A 23788-nucleotide genomic window follows, 5' to 3' on the forward strand; every position below is an offset into this window, starting at 1 on the left:
AAATGTTCTTTTTATTATCATTCAAACTTACATGATGAAAGTAATTAAATTTGGATAGGCTACATACCTAAATATTAAACAATTGAATTGAAAAAGCTTACCTCTTGGTAAAATATGTTCAACGTTTTCTTACCTGGGAAAGGCCACGGTAGCTTAAAGATATACAAAGACAGATTTTTAAGACGTTTTCATGTTGGTACATGTTTTCTTTATTTTCTTTTTGTCCAATTCGTGGAATTGGTTATAAGATAGGAGGGAGACTTTCGCTAATGGTCTAACAGTTTAAAATTTCAATAGCTTTAAGATTCTTTTATACATATTATGGTTCGTCAACTTGATGAAATGTAAAGATATGCAAGCCAAAATTTATGTGTACTTGATTGAACATCTGGTGTATACATTTACATTTTAAAACTTTGAAATAGCAACAAATCTATATAATATTCCTCTATATGTTATAAGTATAACATTTATAAGATATTCCACGTTTATTGTTTAGAAGATAAATTTTACTCTTATCATTTTAATGTTGCATCCTCAAAGTGCAAACTACAAAAACAATTTTTTAAATCAGAATATTGTTCAATAATAAAATAACTATTCATGTAAATTTAAGTATATAGTCAAAATTAAAATAGCAAAAATACCGAATTCCAAGGAAAATTCAAAACGGAAAGTCCCTTATCAAATGGCAAAATCAAAAGCTCAATCACATCAAACGAATGGAAAACAACCGTCAAATTCCTGACTTGGTACAGGCATTTCCTCATGTAGAAAATGGTGGACTAAACATGGTTTTATAGCTAGCTAAACCTCCCACGTGTATGACAGTCGCATATAATTCCATTATATTGACAACAATGTGTGAACAAAACAGACAGACATAATACGTAAAATTGTCAAAAATTGGGGAACAGCAGTCAATATTGAATCATAATCTTAATCACTATAAAACAAATACTATGTCAACAAGAAAAACAAAATGACGTATAGACACTCTTTAGACAAAGTACATAAGCAAAAATAAAAGACAAGAATACAAAAAAATACTTTAGCACAATAACACAATGCCGGGATGTATAAATACCGAGCCACGCCAAAAGTATATATTATGGTTCGTCAACTTAATTTAAAGTTTAGTTGTATTCCGGATTTGTTTTCGCTTAATCGATTTATGATTATTGAACAGCGATATACTACTGCTGTCTTTATTTACCAAAAAATGGACTAAACAGTAAAGGTTAAAAATATACAAAGACAAATAAAAACACTATAACACGTAATTAAGATGATAAACAACGTCAGTACCTAGAATCTATACTTCAAGACCATCACGTATTATTTGTTTTGTTGATATGGAACATTCATCAATAATGTCTTGGTATTGTCCAATAGAAAAAGGACGAGACTTTCTTTGACATAAACCTGGTTCATCAACTTTCTGCTCAGACATTTGTGACGTTTTGAAAATTCTGAGTACAGCTGTAAGCTCTTGGATATAGAATGAGTTGGGAAATGTATATTCCATATGCAGGTGAAGTTAGTATAACGGTGCTAAGGTGGGGGAAATTTATAATTTCAAAATTAAAATCGTCTCGTTTGTCATAGATTCTGGACTTCTGGTACTACGATGACCGCTTACGTCAAGTTCGAGGTATAAGTCTAAAAATAAACCGAAAGAAGCCGCGTCTGTTGTTTCTTTAATTTCTAGTTCTGGAGGATATATCTAATTGGAACCCAATCAGAAAAGTTTGTATTGTTAATGGAAAGAACATCATCAATATCTGATGTAATTTTCATTGAGGCCATGCAGGACTTATAAAGCGCCAAAATCTCTTTCTTATCAAATGATATCTTTTTGTATGTGGGATTACATGAGTGCTCATTTATTCCTAATTCTTTAACAAGCAGCTCGTAGTATACGATATACATACAAAAACATTACTATTTGAAGGATTGTCCGCAGGAACAACAACATATTTATCGTGAAGAGATGATAAACATTTCAGTGCCTCTTTGTCTCTGAAAATGGACTTTTGTCGATCATTCACACAGTTTTTCAACTTATGAATTCGACGTTTTATCAGAGACGTGATTGTTTTGACCCATTCTGACAAAGTGTCCAGTTCAACTTCTTCTCGTTTAGCCCATGCTCTAGCGTAGTCCTCAGTGGAATCCATAATTATTTTGAAGTTACGGTTCCAATTGATGTTGGGTTTCTCTAAACTTAGGACCATGAGATATCACCTTTCGGCGATGTTCATGCTGAATTTTGTTGAGATCCCCATTATAACATGGCCAGAGGGGCTGTAAATATAAGGCGAGTGGGAACAGTCACATGTCGTAGGGTTCCTTATGTATTCTTTAAAATCAAGGTCCTGCAATCGGATCGCATGCAAGAAACAGTTGATTTATTTACATTACCCTATTAACCCTATTAATTATAATTTGGAAAAGAAATCCTGACTACTGGGTTGGTACAAGTACCAGGATGATGTGCTGTCAAATTGCATGTAAAAAGAGCAATGCCAAAGTAATAAGTCGAGATGTATCTTAAAAGACAGATTCCATAGTGCAGGTCAGTCGGATAGAATGGAAAGAGAAGTCAATAGTGTCCTATTCCCGATTGTGATATTTTACGGAGTGTAAATAAGCATGGTGGGTGATGCATACATAGCAGGAGACGCTAAATCTGTCGACACCCCCGATCTCGTTCCTTTTGAAGTTCATGTGAATCCCAAAGTTTCTGTTTGCTACATTACTTTGTATATTCCAATAACGTACAAGATTTGAGCATCTTGAGCAACTACTGTAGTTTTACTATATACTTAAACGGTCATTTTGAAGTATAGATGCTAGGTACTGACATTGTTTATCATCTACGTGTTATAGTGTTTTTTTATTTGTATTTGTGAATTATTAACCTTTACTGTATAGTCCATGTTTGGTAATATATTTTTGGCGTGGCTCGAACCTTATGCATCCCGCCAATGTGTTGTTTTGCTGTGGTCATGTTTTGTATTCTTGTCTTTCATTTTATGTTATGTGATTTGTCTATATGCCATTTTGTTTTCTTTGTTGAAATATTTGTTTGTTTTTATAGTGGTTAAGATTATAACCCAATGTTGACTGCTGTTCCCCTTTTTTATACATTTTTACCTTTTATGTCTGTTTGCTTTGTTCACACATTGTTGTCGATAAAATGGAATTGTATGCGACTGTCATACAAGTGGGAGGTTTAGCTAGCTATAAAATCAGGTTTAATCCACCGTTTTCTACAGAAGAAAATGCCTGTACCAAGTCAGGAATATGACAGTTGTTTTCCATTCGTTTGATGTGTTTGAGCTTTTGATTTTGCCATTTGATAAGGGACTTTCCAATTTGAATTTTCTTTGGAGTTCAGTATTTTTGTTATTTTACATTTTGATCTGAACAGCTCTCAAAAGACATAACAATAACTTATTAACTTATGTGCAGTATTTCAGTTGATTTTCAGATTGTCCGATCGAATAGAGAGAGATAGATACCAGATTAATGATCAGTCGGATAGAGTGAGCGATACCAGAGTGTTGGTCAAATAGACTGATTATAGACATGGGGATACCAGACTGGTAGTCAGGTTGAGGCAGTTCAACATTTCTCGTGTCAATCGATTCATTAGTCATCACTAAGAAGCAAGTAGTAACGCTATGCACAAAACAATACTTATTATATATTTTTGTTTTATGTTAGATAATAGACAATAGGAATATATGATTAATGGCAGAGTGAACGTATATAAAATATTTTGAAACGTAGATTCTGACCGAATACAATACAAGATGCTCATATCGGTCGATTTTTTTCCCAATTACACTATAACAATTAACTTCAATTATATGGACACATTCTTCATCATTTAGAATTATAATAAACAAAAATTAATTTGTAGAATAGAATGCATTTAATATGAACGCCCCAAAAAATCTGATATTGATTGATGAGAAATCTGCATTTTAGATTTATGTATATATATAAATGTTTAATGACGCTTATCATTGTTGTTGAAGATTCAAGCTAAAAAAATAATCATTCCTTTTAATATTAGTAAATACATGCATAAACTTTATCTTCATCAGTGGCTAGGTTTATATATTAATGCATAAAATTAAACTACCTATTAAGTCGAAGCCATAGTATCAAATATCCTTTAGAATTATAATGTTCCTATATAAAAAAAAATCTAAGAAGATCATAAGACATACTTACAATTTCAACGTTGAATATTGTGTTTCCTTTGTACTTTGTTAATAATTACTTTTTATGAAAATGTCACGTTTACACAAAAACGATAGCACCGTCTTCCAATGTTGTCTTGATGAGCACACGAAGCATTACACCGCGATTTACACAAAAAATACATACTAGTACCACGTTCGTAATACGCAAATTTAATGCCAGTATCAAAAAAAAATTACATCGGTTGGAATCATATGTGTGACACTTGATATATATAAGTTTAGAAACCAAATCATAAAGTCTAAGGACGTTAAATATTTGAAAACATCTAAACTATAGGAACCTTTATAGTAACAAAGGTGTAACATAAATATGTATTTCGGTTGTAAAAAGTATGAAAACGTCATGAACTAGAAAACCATATATTTACAATGATTAATTAATCTTCGTTCAACACCAATTCTAAACACGTTAAATGTCATAGAATTGTCGTGAATATGGGACTCCAAAATTGGCAACCCTAAGGGACAAAAACAGGGAGAGAGAGAGAGAGAGAGATTTTGTATGCATCAGCTACGTACTCTTTAACCTTATGGACTGAATGAAAGAGATGAAGAACAGTTTTATCAAAATCCAAAGGAATAAATCTTGAACTTCATACTATTTAACTAACACGATTATTTGTTTTTATTTATTAAACGCAATGTACAATAAGCTGCAAAAAATTATTAAAAGGACATGTACGATAAGCTGCAACAAATTCTTAACAGCCATCGATTTTACCTGGATTGCTGCACGCGCCCTAATGAAGCTAATTTGTTAAGCAAAATATTGCGTGAATATATGAAATATAACAACTATTTTCATAATACTCATTAGCGTGTTAAAGTTACATTCTTAGGCATTTATATGATTAAATTTAGTAATTGCATCAGTTTATTTTCGAACTGTTTCACGACTAGATAGATTGAATGTTGATTGTAGCTATTTTAGACACTACATATATATATATATTAAGTCAACAAAACAATTGAAGACTGAAATGCTAGATATTGCAATTTTAGTCATTGGTATATCAATCTAAAAATGGTTATAATCAATTGTTATTATTTTATCTATGCAGATGATGTATTATCGGTATAGCGCGAAGAAAAAAATGAAATACGACTTTACATTCAATCTAATGATTTCAAATTCCTCTGTTTTAACTCTGATCTATCTATCGAAAAGAAACTTTATCAAGATACCAGGTTTAAAATATTATACGCCATCAATGACGCTCGAATAAAAAAAGATACAGGGTCAAATCAAAAACTAACTTGAAGAGCATTTAAAGCCTACAATTCCGAAAATAATGGGCCAAATACAAATAGAGAAATTTTTTCCCAATACAATAAACTATAACAAATATCATTATGTAATTTTATAAAATAAAATTATTATGGATAATGCAACTTCACTTCATGTGGAGTAGAATTCCACGGAACACAAATACTTAATGGAAACAGCAGCTATTCAAGTCTACACTATTGTACAAAACATTTCAATAAGATTTACAATTTGCAGCTATATAACAAGCTATTGTACAAAATATTTCAATAGGATTTACAATATGCAGCTATAAAACAAGCTATCTGAATAAAAAGCATTAACAACCCAAAACGATGTTGATGTAAAACAAAGACCTACATATTGCTTATGTCTTCTTACTTTTACAAAATGCCCAGTCTGCGTAAAATCCGTCCTTACAGTCTGCACATAGACCAGGTGATATACATGTTCCTTCCCCTTGATTTCTACTTCCTCCTGCTCTATATTCTATTGTATCGGTAGGGTTAACTTCAGAACATCCTCCAAGCGGAGTAGGTTTTCCATTACAAAGAGCTTAAATAGAAAATAAATTGATTTTAATTATAAACGCAATTATTTTCTTAGTACAGTTCTCCATTTAAGGTAGATTGGGTGTATTCCGCCATCTTTGGTTGTAATATAACAGAAAACTAAGTATAAATCTTATTTTATCATACTAGTGCGACTGTATCTTTTTACCAATACAGAATATGTTGAATCAATGCATTTGGTAAACCTATTCATTACAACTGAATAGTGCCAATAAAATCATCATATACATGTTAAGCAGGCTTATAATGTTGTACGCCAGACGCGCGTTTCGTCCATAAAATACGCATCAGCGACGATCGAATCAAAAAAGTTAAAAGGCAAAATATATGACGAAGTTAAAGAGCATTGAGGACCCAAAGTTACGAAAGGTTTTGAATAAAAAGACAGCTAAGGAAATCTTCATAACTTTGTAAACATGGAAAGAAGAGGATGTGAGTGTCAATGAGACAACTCTCCACCAAAGAGCAAATGAAATAACAGTTAACAACTGAAAGTCACCACTAGTCCTTTAACGATGTGCAAAACCCATACCGATTAGTAAGCTATTAAAGGCCCTGAAATGACAAATGTAAAACAATTCAAAAAAGAAAGTAATTGCCTGGTTTTAGTACAAAACAATAAACGAAAAACAAATTTTATATACAGCAACAAACGACAACTACTAAATCACAGGCTCCTGACTTGGGACAGGCACGTACAGAATGTGGCGGGGTTAAACGTGTTAGCTGGCGCCAACACACACACACACACCCTTACATGGGACAGTGGTGTGTGTAACAGTACAACATAACAAAAAACTATAAAAAAAAACAGTCAATTTATAGTTATGACCATATCAAAAATAACTCATTTCGCCGCAGAAGTGCTGACTACTGGCCTGGTGAAACCATCGAAGAGGAAACCTCCACCAGCAGTTGTATTGTCTCGCCGTAAACTCATCACTAGATACCAGGATTAAAGTTTGTACAAAAAATTCATCAGTGACGCTAGAATCAAAAACGTTAAAACGTCCATCTAAATTAAGAAGTGTAAAAAAGATAATTTGAGAACTGATCTTTGAAAAATGACATGTTAAATTTATCATCTGCTTCTCTGGCGGACTAAGAGTTCGACATAATGTAAAGACACCTCTTTATTGTTAAAAACTTTCACAGACCAATTGATGTCTTCTGAGTTGATGAAAGAGAAGCAAAGATATCAAATGGATAGTCAGTTGAAAACAAACGGACCATGAAAAAAAAATCGGTACCGTCAGAGAATATATTTTCGTCTGCAACACTGTTAGTTACAAAATTGCAAATCCGAATGTCCCCAACAATAGTTGAAAAGAAAATGTTTCCAAATAAAATAAATTCGTTGCATCCTCTGGTGACCCTCATTGAATAGTTAATCTTCTAACCTTAACCCTTACGCCTTTGTAAACATTAATTGTGTTTTCTTAACGATAACCAAATACTATTGTTTTATATAGTTTTTCCTTGTTATAATATTCAAATAGGTGTTCATTAAATTATATTGATTAGATTGTTTTTACTTAATTAGTACTTGCAGATAATGAGCTATTAATTATGGTGTGTAATTTCTTTGTACCAAATACTTATGCAGATGGTTTTTCGTCCGCTGAACAACAATCAACATTATGTAAAATACGTTTGTTAGTGTTTCCGTGTTGAAGATATATTCCCGAGCAATTACTCCAGTAGCGCTCTATAAAACCAACGAGTACTCGATTAGTAATTTTTCACCGGGTTTACATCCCTAGAAATAATGTATTATTTCCTGACACTAGATTGTTAATCAAAAATACACAATTTTTAAAACATACCAACTTCAGGATCATCTTGCCATCTTTTTTTTATGTTAGGGTTCAGCCATATAGACTTTGATAAAATATCAGTACTGTTTTATTGTCATAAATCTGGCTTTCTTTCAAGGAGATTGTGTTAATAAAAAATAACAATTAAAATAATTTTCCAAAGTTCTTCATTAGTGGACCACAATTCGTGTTGAAATCTAATTTGGCCCCAAGTATATCCTACCGTAGTCTATAATCGGTCATAATGTTGGTTCGTTCGGATTTTGTTATTGTACTTATCACACGGGAAAACTCCGCATTGACGTCACTACGCTAATACCAGCGTACAAAATTAGTGCAGAATACATTTTTTCTACTCTTCTAAATAAACAAACATTTCTAAAGATATGTTTTCATTGTTATTTTAAAGTATTGTACAAAAATGCCAATTTTCTAATGGCCGTTTCAAACCCGACTTTAGAATGCCTATAAACATTCCAGAACTTCTGAAATCCCCTCTTCCGGCCTCCATTGCTTTGTTTGCATTCCATTTAGCGTCATCAATCTTAATGGCAGACCAAACAGGCCAAGCAAATTGTATTTTTAAGAATTTCAACATGGCAAGCACCTTACGTCTTATGCGATTTTCCCGCGAAAAAAAAACATCCAAATTGAAAGAAAAACCTTGGGAAACAAACGATAATCATGCCATATTTTTGTTCAGGAATATAGAGTAGGTTAATAAAAGACAATATACATATATTTTTCATAAAGAAAAAAATGGTTCAATATAAAGAGATCGATATTCTGACCATAAGTAAATATTCATATAAAATTCCATTGATACAAATTTCATGGCTAATAATGAGGTTTCCTATTGAATAAACACCCAATTTATTGCATACTATTTCAAAGCAATATCATACAAACAAATAATATAATTGCCTTGTACTAAAAAATCACCTAATTGACAGTAGAGCAATTTGATTGGATATAACGATTCAATGTGTCACGTGGTTTTGAAGCCATTAGAATTTGAATGTAAACAAACCGGGTCAGCTGCTGCAGTATAGAACAACATCGTACATTCAGTGACTGAGAAACAATTATGAGTAACCAAGCTTGAGAATACACAGTAATAAAAATACAAAGCTAAGTCTACAGAAAAATAAAATTAAAATCGGCCTTAAGTGCACGACTTACCACCATTGCGGGATACATTTGTATGGAATAAAAAAAAAGAAAGAATTAAAAAAAACCAAACATTTTATGGCAAAATGAAGTAACTGACATTAAAAATAACTCATTGAACAAAGGAAATGGCTAAAGAAGCTGACATAACCATAATTAAAGGCAACAGTAGTATACCTGTGTTCAAAGGAGAAAAAGTATGATCAAACCCGGACAAGGAATCAGAGCTACATATTTTGGAGACACATTCCTTAATGTCAAATAATTTCTTAAATTGCTTGATATCACAATATTCTTTGTCCGTAAGTTTATAATTAAAGCTAATGTGACCTCTTAACTTGTAAAGGTATAGTACAATGTACTTAGAATATAAAATCGAGGATAAAAATTAATAAAATACAATGCCAAAATAAGAAAAAGATCTAACGTAGTTTTTGGTATATTTTGAATTTATGTAAACAAAAGTTTCGTCTGAAATACATATGCTACACTTTACATGACTCGTATCCGTTATCATTGAATTTGTAAACACCATAATAAAAATTGGGCGTTTTGTTTACATGTGTGCATCAGCATACTATAATATATGGTTAAATACAGTAAAACATGAATGTAAAAGGAGACTTACGATATCTGCAGTCACTTGTATAATCTGAATATCCATCACAACATTTGCTGTGAGTTGTTGTGCTGTAATAGCAGTAATAGAAAGTAATGTGAATACAAATTACTAACGTTATTTTCTGAGTTATCATGAGAAACACATATAATTTATCGTAAAACAAAAACGACAAACAACAGTACACAAAAACAAACCATAGAAAAAAAGCACAAGAAACACGAACCCAACCAAAAACCGGAGATGATCGCATGTGCCCCAGAAGGCACTCGACGTGTTGCTCATGTAAGTATAAACCCGGTGATAAGTCTAAAATGGTGGATCACATTCGCGGAAAAGAGGACCGGATTGAAGTTTTAACAATGGGAATATATCCGTCGTCATCAGTGGAACAGACAGTCCATAACGTTCAACCAACTCGTGATGGTGTCCGTCAAACTTTCGAAGGGATGATTTTAACTTCATCACTTTGAACTCTTGGTTCAATAGCTCCTTGTAAGCAGCAACCCTCTATCAAGGTCATCATTATAGGAGATGCAAGATCTGGAATATCGTATCAACCGGGAGATATATACTACTTATGCAGATTTTGCTTGGAATAATGCTAAATAGAAATGAAAAGTTCACAATAAGGAGGAAAGCTGAAATCATCTCTTCTTTTGTCATAAAGTTTTAATCTCAACCGACCCTCATTGTCAATTTCTAGAGATTTAAGTCAAGATAAATGGCAGACTTAACTGTATCTGTTGTTTCCTTCATTTCAAATTCAATGTGATAGATGCATTTGAATTATTTATTAAGAGGAAGTCATCTATATAGAGGAACGCAAAGTTAAAGGATTAAAACTCCTGTAAAAATCAGCCAAGTCTGAATAAAGAAACAAGTCGACAAGATGAGAAACAAAGTTGGTTCCCATGGGAATGCCATTTGTTGAAAATCACATTCTCCAAACCTCACACATTGTTGTAATATAATGGAATTCAATGCGACTGTCATACAAGTGAGAGGTTTAGCTAGCTTTAAAACCAGGTTTAATCCACCTTTTTCTACATAAGGAAATGCCTGTACCAAGTTAGGAAAATGACAGTTGTTTTCCATGCGTTATGTAGATGGTTTTGAGTATTTTGATTTTGCCATTTTGCTATTTTATAAAGGACTTTCAGTTTTGAATTTCCCTTGGAGCTCGGTTTTTTTTTTTTTTTTATTTTACTTTTTGAACCTGGTTTTATGGCTAGCCAAACCTACAGCTTATATGGCAATGTTAAAAATACCGCTAAAATGACAACATTACGTTACAGGAATACAGTACAAATAATCGCAAGAACACTCAGGACAGAGAAATACATAAATAAATAATATAATAGCATATTACAACATGGAAACCACAGAATAACAACGGACATCTATGAATTTACGACAGTACACCAGGACACCACAATAGAATTATAAACGGTGCGTCACACAAATGTATCAACGCCACAAAAAGTGACGTATTTGTTGTGATGTTTATTTTTAACACAGGTAACTTTCTAAATTAAATAAAATAGGGATTGAGTTTGTAATGGTGTTATTGTATGTATTTTCTAACCATGACAAGAAAACCAGAACGGAATTGTGTTTGTAATAGTGCAATCATTTGTACCCTCCCGCCACGTCGGCTTTTCTTCTAAATCAAAACTATGTATTAACAAAAAAATCCTGTGCATATAGTTGCCTTAAACTAAAAATCATATAAATAAAATAGCTGCTCAATTATCTAAACCCTATATACACACAGAAAATAAAAATAGAATCCAAAACCACAAACGATAAGACACAACACAATATCCAAACCAGACTTACAAAAGAAACATCATAACTAAAAAACATGAATGTTGGATGTATAAATACCGAGACACGTAGTATAGCAAAGCGAATTCACACTCGCCAAAACAGTAATTTTCAGGAATAGGTCACGTTCGGTCCTAAGCAGAGCAGACGACGTAGATGGTAAACCACAATTTAAGACGTTAGTTAGTTTAGACACAGACACATCGTATAGATCGACCAATTCGTGATGATGTCCATAAAACTTACGGAGTGTCATCTTTAATTTGTCCTACGCATAACTCTGTTGGAGCAGCTTCTGCGTAAGGGTTACACTCCTGTATATGAAGTCCTTACAATTTGAAAATGCACGAGCATAACGTATCAACTGAGATATGTAAACACCATACGATGGGGCAGAGGGTATGTTACTGCTGAGAAATGGGAAATTGATAATTTTGGAAGTTGAAATCATCCCCTTTGTCATAGATTTTAGTGTGAAGTCGTCCATCTGTGTAAATATTGGGGAAAAGATCAAGGTATAAAGCAGTCCTTCTAGTATCAATAGTATCCTTAATTTCAAGTTCACTGGGATATATAAGATGAAAGTACTGACTGAATTATGGGTTATTCAGTGATATGACATCATCAATATATCTGAAAGTAAAATTAAAATTAAAGAATTTCGCAAGGCGCTTTTGCGTTTTGTCTTTTAAAAGGTTCTGAATGAATCTGCTTCATACGAATACAAAAACAAATCGGCAAATAGGGGGTGAACAATTAGTACCCATTGGAATACCGACTGTCTGTTGGAATATCAATCCTCCAAACTCAACAAATACATTGTCGATCAAAAAGTCCTGCATTTTGATAATATTATCTTCATTGTATTTTCTGATAGAATCGGTGTGGTTCTTCACAAAATAAGAATTATTATAACCCAAAACAAGAAATTTATATCTATGATTCCTATTTTTACAGAAAAGTCTCTGTTTAATGAGATGGTGAAGTCGATCTTTCAATTGAACATGGGGAATAGTAGTGTAAAGCGTAGAAAAATCAAAAATCTTAATGCTGCTGCAAAATTGTAGAGATTGTGATCTAGAATTTAGCAGTAGATCTTTAGAATTTTTAAGAATCCACATCTGATTGACACCACTGGTTTAATATATCTCATCACAATATTTTTGAAGGCTATCTTTTACTGTAGAAAGAATACCGACTGTCTGTTGAAATATCAATCCCCCAAACTCAACACATATATTGTCGATCAAAAAGTCCAGCATTTTGAAAATATCATTATCGGTGTATTTTCTGATAGAATCAGTGTGGTTCTTAACTAAATAAGAATTCTTATAACCCAAAACAAGAAATTTATACCTACGATTCCTATTTTTATAGAACAAAACTCTGTTAAATGAGATGGTGAAGACACGATACTACACGTATCTGCGTTGGTCATTCTTTTAATGAAACAAAGCAGAACAAATTCTTTCAATTTATATTTTAGTTTCGAATTAAAAAGCGTCTTCTGCGATGCATGCATTAAATGTCTCATTAGCAATCATGCCACATCTCCTTATTTTTATAACTCGATATGCTAATCCCAACTCAGGAAAATGTCACAATTGGTAATTTTAAAGACCAGACGACTATACTTGTATCACCATGAGTTGAGACACTGAGATGTCGGATCGATCAACCAATTCGTGATGGTGACTGTAAAACGTTTGTTTTGTCGATTTCAGTCGTTCTATGGTTGCAGTTTTTCGTAAGGACCACGCTCCTATCAGAGCTTTCTTATAATTTGACGAAAGGTACGTATGGTTGACGAATCATACGTAAGAGCCGGTTGAGGGATTCTCTATTTTGATTATGTTAAAAATATGACATATGTATGTAATCATAATCATGGGACTTAAATGACGTTTCGCTTCAATGTTTTCCTTACAAGGACCATAACACTGCGTGAAACGACACAGGTGAAACTTGAATTTGCGTGTGACATAGAAATTTCGGGACAAAGGAGGTAAAAATATAATTCCACCATGGGAAGGAGATAACTCAACAGAATTTGACCTCGTCAGAAGAAGAAAAAATACCACCTGTTTTATATGCGATATGCTAACATTTTTAAAGATACCTTTGAATCGGAATAAATTCGGTTTAACCGGATAGAACATAGACTCTCAGTGTAATAATGGGAATATAAAACATGCTCACTTTACGTTCGTTCGTAATATTCGTTGATATGTAAGAAAGCTCTGTTAATCAGAGCATTTGACTCGTCAAAATAAAGGTTGCAGCTACCAATGCAAAATGAAACTCAAAATTGATAAATTGAAAAGAAACCGACAAAATCACGGCAAGGTAAAGATAAGCAAAACTTTCCATGAAAACCTGAGTATGTGCAACGTAAAACTCTCCGAAACCCCGTTATGATCTCATGTGCTCCAGCTTTATATGTTTTACTGTTCTGGTTGCTTATGTAAGTTTGAATCAGTTGGTAGGTATCATTTTGTGCTTTCACGGAAAAAAATCCAAGAATGTAATTCATGACATTATAACACAAATATTCAATTATCACGGTAGGTATAGTGTCAGGCTAGGATCGTGGTTTTTCGAGTGATTTGATCGGGGTTTTTCGAGTGCGACCACTTTTTTTCGAGTGAATATGATCAAAATGTAAACAAACAGACTTACTTTCTGAAAAGACGTGATATAGAAGCTTGAGTTTAATATACAAGGATATACAAGGTGTGTTAGTATTTGAGATAAAAAGATATTATCAATCCGACATTATTTTCCGTTCAAAAGGTTGAATTTAGCCTAACAATGCTTTTATTCCAAAAAACAGAATAAAGCCATTTTTATACACATACCAATACAAACGTCGATGGAAATGCATACATGGAATCCATATATCCTTAGATATACAGACACTTTACAAAAATTCTTGTTGTTGCATTGAAAAGCGATATTTTGAGACTAAATTCATTTCTATTTGTTCGGGTTTTTTCGAGAGCAGTCCGGGCTTTTTCGAGTGCGTCCTTGTTTTATCGAGTGATTATACAAATTTCCTATAGATTAGAATGTTGTGTGTCAGTGTATTAACGTTAAAAAACGATAAAAAAGGATTCAAATTATGTACTTTTTAAGGCACGAAACCAATGCATTCATCAGTTTAATAAAGGTGTACTAACACTTAGACTTTATAAACAAGTATCAGCCATCTGTATATATTGTTGTTTGTCACATCTAAAAAATTACATGTACAGTATATATTCATGATGTCAACAATCTAATGTAAGCATAGACAATTTGGATTGAGACGTACGTACAAAGAGTGAATTAAGCTGATGAATTATTAATTTCATTGTTAACTATGTATGAAATTTAATTCAGATATTATTGTCAATGGAAATAAAAACTGGTCGGATAAAGTGTCTTTTAGTAGAATATTTTTTATTACATATAAAAAAAGAAGATAATGAGACAACTCTCCACAAGAGACCAAATGACACAAGAATTAACAACTATAGCTCACCGTACGGCCTTCAACAATGAGCAAAGCCCATACCGCATAGTCAGCTATAAAAGGCCTTGAAATGACAAATGTAAAACAATTCAAACGAAAAAGCTAACGGCAAAATTTATGTAAAAAAATAAACGAAAAACAAATATGTACACATCAACAAACGACAACCACTGAATAACAGGCTCCTGACTTGGGACAGGCACATACATACAGAATGTGGCGGGGTTAAACATGATAGCGGGATCCCAACCCTCGCCCTAACCTGGGACAGTGGTGTAACAGTACAACATAAGAACGAACTATAAAAATCAGTTGAAAAAGGCTTAACTCATCAGATGGATACAAATAGAAATACATCTAACAAAAACAAATGCATTTTTCTGATTCTTCTCTGCTGTCCAGCAGGTTTCTTACTCCGTTTTTCAATAAACAGCTGCGCCATGGGCGCATGATATGCTTGATATCAAACTCGCCGGAGCATCGTTTAATATTATATTGAAATTAAATAACTAGAATTGATATCAAGCGACATCCATTATCACTCGTTATGAAACCTATAAATAATTTCTCAATGTCATATCAAAAATTTATAAAAAAAACTAAAAGGGAGGTAACCTTAATCTATATAAAGCAGTCACCAAAGTTTCATGAAAACTCCTCAAAGCACTTTAAAAATATTGTCCGAAAACTGTAAAATCACCCCTTTTTAGCTCAACCTGGCCCTAAATGGTCAAGTGAACTTTTCTCATCACTTGGCGTCCGTCGTTGTCCGTCGTCGTCCGTTAACTTTTACATTGTGTCGTCCCGTGATGCTCAGATATATACGTCTAGAATTTTAATTGCTGTTGAACAGATCACAATCTGAGCAGCTTAATAACTGTATTTTAATGTTAAGGATAGCGGATCATGTGCAACGCAAACATTTTTTACAGAAATCTTCTCCTCTAATACTTATGGAACAAGTTCATTATAGATAGAGATAACTGTAAACAGCAAGAATGTTCAGTTAAGTAAGATCTACAAACAAGTCACCATCACCAAAACAGAGAAATTTGTCATGAATTATATTCTTGTCTTTAATGTAGAAGAGTGGCCATTGTTTAATATGCACTGCAGTACATAGACCAAGGTGAGCGACAAAGGCTCTTCAGAGCCTCTAGTTTGTTTGATAAAATCCCATAACTCGAAAACGTAAAATCTGAAATTTATAAAATTCGAAAGGGAGGATACCTCAATAGATAAAAAAAATTCAACGAAGTTTCATATAAATTGGTTACAGCGTTTTTGAGTTTTGTCCGACATGCTGACGACGGACGGACAACGGTATACCATAATACGTACTGTATAAAAACTCCGGGGTTCACCACGAAAAATATTATTAACTGTGACAACAAAAATACCATAAAATGAAGTTGAAAAGATTATGAGTCTCCTGCACTATGTTCTTAAGACCTTTTTATAAAGGATCCAATAATTTCTAATTTAATACTGGAAAGTTGTGGTAGAACGTTTTCCGAACAGAAAACTTGCATTAAATTGAAAAAGGTTAGATTTGATCAACGTAGTAATATGTTTTGGTGATTTATTGAGAATATATGATATTTTCATTCATTAAATTACATTTATATACTAGAAAAGTCATTTTTAAAGTCAGAAATAACTTTTTTCTTATAAAATTTTTGTTAAAAAACCCGGACCATTTGTTTAAAACCCCGGACGGTTTCACAGTTCCTCTCGAAAAAGCCCGGACAATAACAAACACTGAATTTAATAGTTAAATACAAGGAAATTGTGCTTCTTTGTTACTCAAAACATGTTAAGTATCCAAAATAAGATGGGTAGTCACGTAAAAAACTATTATAATTACGAATTAGTAGTTAATTGACCTGATCGCATGTTTTATCACTCGAAAAAGCCCGATCTACACTCGAAAAAAATGAACAGATTCACTCGAAAAACCACGATCCTAGCCGGACACTATACCTACCGTAATTATGGACAACAAACTTGTAACGGTGACAGTAATATGAGTTTGAATGTCCCTCTGGTATCTTTCGCCCATCTTTTATCATTTCGAAGGGATGACCTAAACTTTAAAACGTGGAATCCATGGTTCAATAGCTTCGTTGTTAGCAACAACTCTCTGTCATGTACATCGTCATAGATGACAGAAACACAGGCTCTTGAATCTTGTATCAATTTGGAGATATGTATACTTCATAAATAATTGCTGTTAGTATTTCGCTATATATATATATACAAATGAAAAGTTCGCAATTTGGAAGTTGATATCATATATTTACTCGTTAAGTTTTGATCTCAACCGACCCTCTTTGTTGTTTCTTAATGAAAGTCAATATATACAGCAGACTTAGTGGTATCTGCTTTACCTTTTTATTTAAAGTTCGATGGGATAGATGCGTTCAACAGAATTACATCACTTCAGATCCATAATTTATACGTAAAACCGTACCATACTATAATGAATTTGGCTGGTTTTTTTTTTAAATACTGATAATTAAATCTATACAATACCCTGTGCATCTTCTTCGACTTATCCTTCTCCCACATTTATATCTGTATGTACTGGAGTAGTAGCATATTCTAACAAAATAATTTTATACATTAATTTTAAAATGTTGAATTATATATCTGGTGATCTATATTGCGTTGGATAAAAACCGCAATTTTTATACGTGTGCATGCAAAACAAATTTCTTGGTAGAGGGGTTTAAATACAGCACAAACAACATTTTCCAAAAAGACCAAATGAGTGAACAGGTATATTTTAACAAAACGCATTTGAATAGCAGGTCGAACAACTGATGTTCTTAAAACCTGCTGACTGTCATTGGCGATGGCTAAATAAACGGATCACAAGATGTAACAAAATAGATCTTATTATTAATTTATTACCAAACAAACAAACAAAAAACTTGCGGAAAAGATGGTATACCGCAAACATGAGGTGCAAAAATTTGTACACCATATCCAGATATCGACAATTAATGTCTCTTCAGTGATGTTAGGATTCGAAACGGTATTTGGAAGGCCATATACTTTACCTCAATTTAGGATTTTGAAAGAGTCAAAATAGGATGAACGGATCATATAAACCCGAAGGCAAATATAATACAAGCCCAAACGAAAAAATATAAACAAGTCTAACTTGAAAACAACGTTCAAACCTATGATTGCGTTGGATAAAAACCGCAATATTTATACGTGTGCATGCAAAACAAATTTCTTGGTAGAGGGGTCTAAATACAGCACAAACAGCATTTCCCAAAAGACCAAATGAGTGAAAAAGTATATTTTAACAAAACGCATTTGACTAGCAGGTCGACCAACTGATGTTCTTAGACCCTGCTGACTGTCATTGGCGATTGCTAAATAAACGGATCACAAGATGTAACAAAATAGATCTTATTATTAATTTATTAACAAACAAACAAACAAAAACTTGCGGAAAAGATGGTATACCTAAAACATGAGGTGCAAAAAATTTGTACACCATATCCGGATTTCGACAATTTATGTCTCTTCAGTAATGTTAGGAATCGAAACGGTATTTGGAAGGCCATATATATACATATTTCACTGAGTCAATTTGTCTGGAAAAGATCTGACGAGTATAATGATTATTTATACTTTATTCTATATTGGATAGTTTAGGTTTTGTAGGTTTTTAGAACATTTTCAAATGAATTATAACAATGCACAATTTTTAAGGAATGTATTAAGTTTTGAGAAAAAAAATGTTTTTGATGTTCAATTTATTTTAACTCTTTTCTGTAGTAGGCACTATTAAACATTATCCCTCATAGAAAAAAGCACAACAAAAAAACCCAGAAGAATAAGGCATGATATGCAAATTGTGTGACATATAGAAATAATGATTATTTTATGCTAATTCTGGAAAGCAAGTTAGTAGTGCTGAGTAACCGTTAAATTAGTCATGGTAAAATGTGTACGGTTTGATACAAATTCCAAGTTTAATAAGTTCATGGTTACAAATTTTACTAGTCTTTTAGTTCCATGAGAGTAACAAAAAAGAACGTCCATATCTCAATGTACTCAATTTAACTAGGACAAATCCTAATTATTGAGTAACCTTTTAGCTGTATATAAAGTGCTTGTTAACAAAACAGGTGTAAAGCAATTAATAAGCTCTTTTGCTCATTCATATCAGCGTTATTCATCAAAGTGCACTTTAAAATTTTGCCGATTTAAAATCTTTTCGGGATTTGGGGTGGGTTTTTTTTTTTAACTTTTTGTTCGTTTTTTCGTTCTGTTTAATTTCTTTATAATTGAGTAAAAAAACCAACTCACCCACATATGACAAATGTAATGTACAGCAGTAAAAGTAACAGATAATATACTTTATTCTCCATCAATGGTTACTGCAATATATAATATACATATATTTTTTTTTTAGAAAGTAAAATTTATCATAGCTATTTTTGTAATATTTATTTGATCTGTAAAGCACTAATTATTGAGGTACATAGAAATAAACATAATCTGCAATATGAATGTAAAGATTGAATTTTTCTAAAAGACCTATTGTTAAGTATATGGTTAACTGTTAAGTCTATGGTTCACTATACCATTGTTTGTATTGTGACAGTACTTTCATGGGTACCAATTTTCGTGGTTTTCGTGGATGGCTTTATCCACGAATTTAAGTGTCCAACGAAATATAACAACTGTTGTCCTAATCAAGACAAGGAAAGATCCCGTGTATGTTTCACTACGTGGATACGGGCATATAATCTAGAGAAAACATCGAATGTCAGCCAGCACATTACGAACTATGTATGCAGCATGTACAACTTCAGACAGGATTTTAATCTTTAAAACATCTGAGTTGTACGACTTTAAACTTTTAATTCTCATGAAAAAATTAGTCATGGAAGTTGAAAGTCAGACTTCCTTTGATGATATATGATGATGAAGTGTTCATTTTATCTCCTCATTATTAAAAAAAATAATCAATTTATATTAGGCTTGCTATGTTATTTCATATTTATTAATTCAAAGAACATTTATAGCATTTTTCATGCAACATTTTTCTTTAAATGACATGTTTATGGCCCAATTAACACCTTTGATGATAGTTAATCTGTTGATCATTCGATCTCGGGTTAATGCAACATTTAAATGTTTACTTTGCAATTTCCTTCAATCGAGACAATTTGTATGCAGAGATGAATCAGCTTATTTCTGAAAGCAATTATTTTATTAAAAATTTGATGAACGTTGTCAGAAATGAAAAACGAACAAGTAAGTGAAAATGAACACCGTATGATTATTTTCAAGGATCTTTGTTTCTGATGGGTTCAAATTCTTCACCCGAATTTTTTTTTTCTCAGAAAACTAAAATCCACGAATTTAATAACCCACGAACATGTAACTTTTGCTCAATCCACGAAAATTGATACCCACGAATAAAAGTAATAGTAAAAGTAATATAGAACGTAGCCCCTATTATTTCCCCCACTACATCAATGCAATTTTATCATAATTGAAGAGCAAATTTGGTTATTTCCTATATTAGACTGCAAATTTTCAATTACTTTCTCATACTTGTTGCCCCCTTCATGGTTTCTTGGGGGAATGCCGATTGATTGAAGAAAAATATGTTGTCAATAAAGAAGTCCTACATCTTGATAATATCAACTTCAGATAATTGTTTTATTTGAAATATAATTGTGAACTTCCCTGCAGCGACTGAATATTAAGTATATACTAGTATTCCATTTGATGCAATATTGCATTTTCTATCATGATTTCCATTATAGGGTGTCCTGCTTATACGGAAGATATTGAACCAAGGGTTCCATGTAGTAAATTTGAAGTCACTTTATTTCTTAAATATTTCCAAAAAATTTAGTTATTTAACGTGTGCATTCTCCTCTTCATACGATTTTACAATCACAATAGTTTATACGTGCTGCCAATATATTCTTATTTTGGAGCAAGAACATATCAATTAAGTGAAAACAAGTAGAAATTAGAAGAATTAAAACAATAAAACAATCTAAACACCGGGGGAAAAGAAATAAATCCGTTCCCCAAAAGCCGGCGGCTTCACTTACGGACGAAAACGTCGACAGGATAAAGGCGCTTTCAATTGACTCTAGCGAATGCAAGATAACAGATACATGTACACCAAGATTCAGATAACATGTCAAAAATTTAAGATTTCAGTAAGTAACTTGTACCGATTTTGGTTTGGAGAACAAGCTGTGTGTTCCTGCGAACGAAATTAAAATATCTTAGAAAAATAGTTTATATGGTATTAAGTCTTAGATACGATTTGTTTATTAGTTGTTATTGGCTTTTAACTAGCTGTCAGTAACTGCAAGTACTCTAAGATCTGTACATAGTGCCTTTTTTGTTGAAGGGTTGTATAAACACCCTACCACACCCGGTCTGTGTTGTACATAAATCAGGCCGTTAGATTTCTCGTTTGAATTGTTTTACATTTGTCACTTCGGGGCCTTTTATAGCTGACTATGCGGTATTGGTTTTGCTTATTGTTGACCTAAGGCTGTTGACTTCTTTGTAATTTGGTGTCTGGTGGAGAGTTGTCTCATTGACAAGTATACCTTATCTTCTTATTTTTTATAAATACTCATATGGTCTGGCAAATTATTAACCAAACCAGTATATACTCATATACACTTCAGCGCGTATTCAGCGGCAGAAATGGGAGACGGAACTTTCAGTATTTAAAAAAAGTTTGTTTTGCATTTAACTATCAAATCATGAACGCTCATGTTTCCTTTCGCAATACACTGTGCACTGCTTAAAAATGATATCGAAATTGTTACGAAAAGATCAACAGATTTTTGTTTCTGTATGCATTTTGTTATGGCAAGTTAACTGTCTACGGCTTCTATTGCTCATTAATGTATAATTTCACAAACATTGTATCGCATTCAGCATTTATTATAGGGACTTGAATAAAGCATATAAACTTTGGAACTCTTTGCAAAGTATTGCACTCTATCTGTTTCTCGAAAAACTATTGAAATCTGAAATTTTGTATTTTTTTCCATTAACTATGCAACTTTCAAACTAAAATATCTCGAAAAGTCAGTCTAAGTAGGGTCTGTTTTGTTAAATTTTCAATGTAACCTAAACTACAGTTATTTTTCGTTCTTCCACTTTTTGCTCATGAGGCCGTTAATCTGCCGACTTTTATTCATCGCACATTTGATAAAGGATTGTTCTCTTATAATATCAAGCATTATCATACAGGTCAGATTAAAATGGCTGCCTTATGTTAAACGTGTTTCCATCTGAGGTTAAGAACACAATAACCAATAAATAAAAAAAGTAAAATATCAAAAATGCCGAACTCCGAGGAAAATTCAAAACGGAAAGTCCTTTATCAAATGGTAAAATCAAAAATTAGTCTATTTTTCGAAAGTCGCAAGAATAAATTAACAAACATGGTCATAACTTTACTTACAAATTTATAAAAAGGCCAAAATAAAATAAACCCACTTATACATGTATGCTACTTGTATCTATGATGAGTTGATGATTATTAGAATATTTTTCTTTCTTGTCTAAGACTGTTTTAACAAAAATAATAATGTATATAATATATATGGACTTACGTGTTTAAGATACTTCTTACTAATGTTTCAGTGTAAATGTTTTTAAACTATCGTGACCTTTAACAAATAATGCTCATTGGTCTAATTATAATCAATTCGGAGAAAGGTTTAGACATTTAAAGGAAGAAAAATTGACAATCATGGTCTGCTGATTCCAAATGATTCTAAACATCAAATCACTTAAACACAAATATTGAACCGTTTAACTTATTTTCAAACGAAATAAATGCAAATGAATTAAAACAGTAGAAAAAAAAATCAGTGTATAAGGACTGTCTATGATTCATTTAAACCCATACGTCAAATAAAATCGAGTACATATATCTAAGTGGGTAATTTTAGACTTAAAATTTCCGTTGGTCTAGATAAGTGAAAAGTTAAGTGATAAGGAAGTTTTGCGATCAAGGTCTTACGATTCCAAATTATTCTTCTGTGTACATGCTTAATTGGTTATTTACAGACAACTACTTTATTTATTACATTTAATTTCAGTTTGCAATACCTCCAGCTGAGATAACTTAAAACTTTTTTTCTTTTTTACTTTCTATTTCTTACAGTTATATATATATATATTATCATACTCAATATATCTGTCTGGTATAAACAGATTATCGACAGTTCATTTAGAGTTCAAAATATATAAGATATGTTGAGGTTATAAACTATTTTATATTTCCCTTTACCTCTTTGTTGCTTGGGAGTAAAAGAGATCACTGACAAATAGAAGTGCGCGTTCCAGTAATTGCTGACATCATAGGTATTTTTCGTCATATCAAAAAAAACATAAACGAAGTAATTTAATTTCATATCATTGTTAGTATTTTATTTTGAATAAGCAACAGTAATATTGACTGTCCCTTTGGTATCTTTCGTTCCTCTTCTTTAATAGATATATAAACATTTTACTAATAATTTTTAGTTGCTGATTGTAATATATGAAAGGAATTAGCAAATTGGAAATACATATTATATACTAGTATTGTTTTATATGGACAAAAGACATGTATACAGTCCAGATCATATCCAGCAGACGTAATTTATCCAATTAATACTGCAGACATGATAAAGTACAGAAGGGCAGGTGA

The 23788-nt window shown here is 32.3% G+C and overlaps 1 protein-coding gene across 1 annotated transcript in view; it reads right to left on the reverse strand.

Annotated features, from left to right (window-relative positions):
* LOC127731085 (uncharacterized) overlaps positions 1–23788 on the reverse strand; it is a 124627-nt gene that overhangs the window by 73643 nt on the left and 27196 nt on the right. The window lies entirely within an intron of this gene.

This window comes from Mytilus californianus, unplaced genomic scaffold, assembly GCF_021869535.1.
Source record: "Mytilus californianus isolate M0D057914Y unplaced genomic scaffold, xbMytCali1.0.p SCAF_2, whole genome shotgun sequence".
Taxonomy (NCBI): Eukaryota; Metazoa; Mollusca; class Bivalvia; order Mytilida; family Mytilidae; genus Mytilus; species Mytilus californianus.